Source organism: Penaeus vannamei, chromosome 34 (assembly GCF_042767895.1).
Source record: "Penaeus vannamei isolate JL-2024 chromosome 34, ASM4276789v1, whole genome shotgun sequence".
Classification (NCBI taxonomy): Eukaryota; Metazoa; Arthropoda; class Malacostraca; order Decapoda; family Penaeidae; genus Penaeus; species Penaeus vannamei.
The window spans coordinates 20,469,720-20,474,560 of record NC_091582.1 but is presented as its reverse complement, the minus strand read 5'-3'; the positions used below and the strand labels follow the sequence as shown (position 1 = coordinate 20,474,560).

The following is a 4,841-nucleotide window of genomic DNA, read 5'->3' as shown; positions in this document are numbered from 1 at the left end:
GGGAGTTATAAATTGGGTTGGGGGAGAGATATGGGGATGGCGGGATTAAAATGGGGGATGGGGTGGGGTGTAGGGGATGGGGGAGGGGTGTAGGAGGATGGGAAGGGATGGGGGAGAGATATGGGGATAGCGGGATTATAATGGGGGATGGGGGAGGGTTGTAGGGGAATGGGGAATAAATATGTGGGAATGGCAGGTTGGCGTAATCTGGGGCTGGGAAGGGATTTGCGGGCGTCAAGGTATGGTAGTGCGAAGACTGGACAAATATATACATACACACATACACTTATTTATCCATTTACTTATCTATTATTTATTTACTTCTCTTTCTCTCTCTCTCTCTCTCTCTCTCTCTCTCTCTCTCTCTCTCTATATATATATATATATATATATATATATATATATATATATATATATATATATATATATATATAATATATAATATATATATCTCTCACAAACCACTTACCCAAAAAGAAAGAAATCAAACCAAACCAAACCCATCTCCTCTCCATAACACCCCCTCAATCCCCAACCTCCCAACCCTCCTCCTGCCCTTCCCCCCTTCCGCACCCCCTCCCATCCCCAACCCTCACCCCCACCCTCCCCCTCCCCCTCTCGTCCTGATTGGCAGCCACGGGGCCGGGACAGAGGCAAGGACGCGGAATCAGATGCTCAATCACAGGACGATGTCGTAATTCGGATCAAAATATAAAGGAGAGAGAGAGAGAGAGAGAGAGAGAGAGAGAGAGAGAGAGAGAGAGAGAGAGAGAGAGAGAGAGAGAGAGAGAGAGATGAGAGAGAGAGAGAGAGAGAGAGAGAGAGAGAGAGAGAGAGAGAGAATGAATGATGCAAGAGGAGGAAGAGAAGAAGGAGAAGAAGAAGGAGAAGAAGGAGAATCATATCACGGTTTATCCTGCTGCCTCTTCCACCTTCTCCCTCTTCCCCCTTCTCCCCCCCCTCCCCTCCCACAGTTCCCGCGAATGCTCTGGAACGCAGCACCCGCATGCTGTCCACCTCGCCCCCCTTCCCCCCCCCCCCCCCCTGCCCCCCTTGCCCTGACCCAACTGTGACCACCTCCCTCCCGCCCGCCATTTTCGCACTGTGGCTCCACTTCCCCTTCCGCTCACTCCGAAGGGAAATACACGAGATGTGTATTGTTTATATGGTTTTATTTTACACTTTGGATCCAAGTTGAAATTCCCGCTAAGTAAGAAAACATTTTATTTTCGTTCTTTCGCGTGTCTCTTCATAATTTCGACCTAACTGCATCAAGGCTTCTGGTTGCCGATTGGGGCAACGTGAGGGCCGATTGGGGCAACGTGAGGGCCGATTGGGGCAACGTGAGGGCCGATTGGGGCAACGTGAGGGCCGATTGGGGCAACGTGAGGGCACCAAGTTCAAGAAGTGAAGGATATTCATCATTTCAGAGCCATTTTCCACCAACTACCTTATCAGTTTCGGTAAAGACGTGCTCTAGATTGCCGTCACAATTACTAGTATCTCTCTCTGCCTATCAGTGAGTGGTGCTCCGATGATCCCCAGCGCTATCACGGCCGGAGATAATGGATCTGCAGTGTTCGGAACCTGTTGAAACAAACACCCCTAACTAACAAACAAACATAAATACCCCCAACAATCAAACAAACGAACAAATACCCCCACAGACAAACAAACAAAAATGCCCCCAACAATCAAACAAACAAACAAATATCCCCAACAAACAAACATCCCAACAAACAAACAAACGAACAAACACTGCCAACTAAACAAACAAACAAACACCCCCAACAAACAAACAAAAAATACACCCCAACAAACAAACAAACAAACACCCACACACAGGACGGCTGAGCTAAACAGACGCAACACCAACAAGACGGCGAGGAAGCCCAAGACAATGAGACGCGCCGAGATTTGCATCATCAACCATCATTTGCAACTTCCGTGTACACAACCCGCCGGCTTAGGCCTACATCCCACGCCTATACGACGGCAATCCAACTTCTCATTTCTCATCCCCTCTAAAGCATCCCCACCAACCCCTACAATCACCCCACCCCCGACCTAGAAATAACCCCCTCTTCCTTAATAATACGCTACTTCCCCCCTCCCACAGAAATCATCCCCATCCCCCACCAACCCCCCTTTCTCCTTTACCCCTCCCCGGCTCGCATCCAAACCCCCCTCAAAATCACCCCCTCCTATTTATCCCTCCCCCGGCTCACACCAACCCTCCTCCCACCTCTTTTTCTCCTCCACCTCCCCTTTCCTCCCCCGAAATCACCCCCTCCTCCTTTTCCCCTTTCCTGCCTTTTTTCCCTTTTTCCTCCCCTCCCCTCCCTCCGAAACCACCCCCTCCATCTTTTCCCCTTCCCTCCCCTCTCCTCCCCTTTTTTTTTCCTTTTCCCTTTCCTCCCCCTCCCCTCCCCCTCAAATAATTCCCCTCCTCCTTTTCCTTCTTTCTTTTCCTTTCCTCCCCTCCCCCAAACAATCTTCTCCACCAACCCACTCCCTCCCTCCCTCCCCCTCCCCACGCCAAACGAAAATCCCATAACACCGTATCTGTATGGAGATAAGACACTCAGCGCCTCTCCCTCCCCATCACCATCCCCATCCGACATCATCATCGTCAACGCGCGCCGACACATCAAAAAGAAAAAAAATATATATATATATATATAAATAGGCCTAGCTGATGTCCCTCCCTACACCCCCCCCCCCCGCGGGCTACGAGAGATGACACACACTAGGCCTACAAGATCGGGCGGCTATTATCGCCTTACAAAGAGGGACTCGGGGGCGCCGCTCGTCCGGCTGGCTCCGCGGCGCTGAGGGGCGGATGGGCGGATGGGCGGGAGGGCGGGCGGCTGGCGTGGCCCTCGCCCTCAAGTGCCCAGGAAAGCTCTTGCTGGGGAGTGGGGTGGGCGGAGAGGTCGGGCGAAATCGGGTTGGGGTGGTAAGGGAGAAATAGGGGGCAAGTAGTTAAGGGAATTAAGGGGTAATGGGATGGGGAATTGAGGAGAAACAAAGTTGGGGATTTAAAGGGATGCGGAGGTGGTACGAACTGGGGAGAAATGGGGGGTTGGGGAGGTGAGGAAGAAATGGGGATTGGGCAGGTGAGAGAGAAATGGGGATGGGGGGGTTGGGGAGAAATGTGGGTGGGAGGAGTGGGGAAATGGGGGAAGAAGGGGAGTGGTGGAAAGAAAAGAATTGGGGAAAGGGGTGGGGAGGTGGGAGAAAGGGAAGGGGAAGTGGAGGAAAGGGGGTGGGAAGTCGGGGGAAAGAGGAAACGGAGTCAAGGAAAAGGAGTTGCAGGTGGAATAAAAGGAGGTGGGAAGTGGGGAGGAAGGGATGGGAGATGGGGGAGAGGGGAGACGAAGTAGGGGAAACGGGAAAGGGAAGGTGGGGGGAGAGAGAGCGGAGAGCCATATGATCTACATCCATATTAGCTTTTCTCATTAACTTCTTAAATCATCTGACATTTTCTCTGTCACGTCAGTTCTACTCGGATTAACCAATAGCATCTAACTTCACCGTAAAAAATCCTGCGTCATATCTATTTATACACCTTTTTCTCACACGACTAAAGAACGCATGTGAGTCTCGTCCACAGACAAAACAAAAATTACACAGCGTGTGAATATCAACAGTAAATGTTCACACCTTTTTTTTTGGCCTCTGAGAACGGGTTTCGTGGGCGGGCGGGCGGGCGTCCGTGTCCCTCCCAGAACCGGTTCGCGGGCCATTCTATCCTAAACGTTTGTTGGCCCGTGTCCTTTAGGGTCCGACTTCCCGACAAACGTTTTATTGCTATGACTGGAGATTTAAAACTTCTTGTTTAAGTTCCTATTAAAAAGTTTTGATTTATTTTCTTTCAGAGGAACCGCGTGATTTCCAGATACTAAAATGATTTTATCAAAAACCTCTAATAGAGATTCTTAACCCAACGTTCCAGTCACTCAGCTACCATGAGCCACAACCATTTCGATCGACTCTCAGGAACTTGTTTTTCTTACCCATCAAATGACTTTACTCTCTGCCCTGTACCACATCGCTCCATAATATCAAACAAATACCAAACGTTTTATAGCAGGAACAAATAACCGCAGTCAGTTCGGGGAGCAGGCATTTCCTTGCTCTCAACCACAGCTCAAAGCACAGCACATGCTTAGCACTCACCAGCGCGGAAGGAGTTCGGAATACCGGCTTGTTACCGCCCTCAATCGGCAGGCTGTCTGCCATCTTTTCTTAATGTATCGGATTGCTATCTCGCGAGTGCCAAGACAGCGAGGGAACTATCCGACTCCTTATCAGAGCGTGTGAATCGGGGGAGCGAGCTACTGGCTGAGAGATTATGGTAATAGCCCCAAGCGTTGTCTCCCGCGATATCCCGTGTCGAAACGTTTGCCGTCATCGCACCCTAAACGTTTCCAACATGTTAACAAGAACGCAAACGTTGGCTGAATAGGTGGAGAGGGTGAGCCGACTTCTCAACAACGACCTAAATCAACAAGTCCTTAATGACTCCATTGTCGTTCGCATGATATAAATTGCAACATTAATCCTCTCCGTGTTAGCCAACGCATCGGATCAACGCAGCGACAACGGACAAATGATGAGCTTTTATCAATCAACGTTTCCGATCAAATGAAAAAAGACCCTCCCAGTGTCAAGGTTTGTTCTCACGAGGCCGCCCACCGCTCTCCTCCCGAGGCAACAACAGTACGTGATGCTCGGGCGTGACTGGGGGCCATCTCCGCTGACCTCTTAACCAAGCCGAGAAAGCCTTCGCTGCTATTGGCGAAGATGGTATAAAAAAAGGAAGAGAGAGAAGAGGA

At 50.2% G+C, this 4,841-nt stretch overlaps 1 protein-coding gene across 3 annotated transcripts in view; it reads right to left on the bottom strand.

The window, feature by feature from the left end:
* Nucleotides 1-4,841, bottom strand: part of LOC113802709 (protein O-linked-mannose beta-1,2-N-acetylglucosaminyltransferase 1-like) — a 658,355-nt gene that overhangs the window by 653,028 nt on the left and 486 nt on the right. The gene's annotated exons all lie outside the window — the stretch shown is intronic.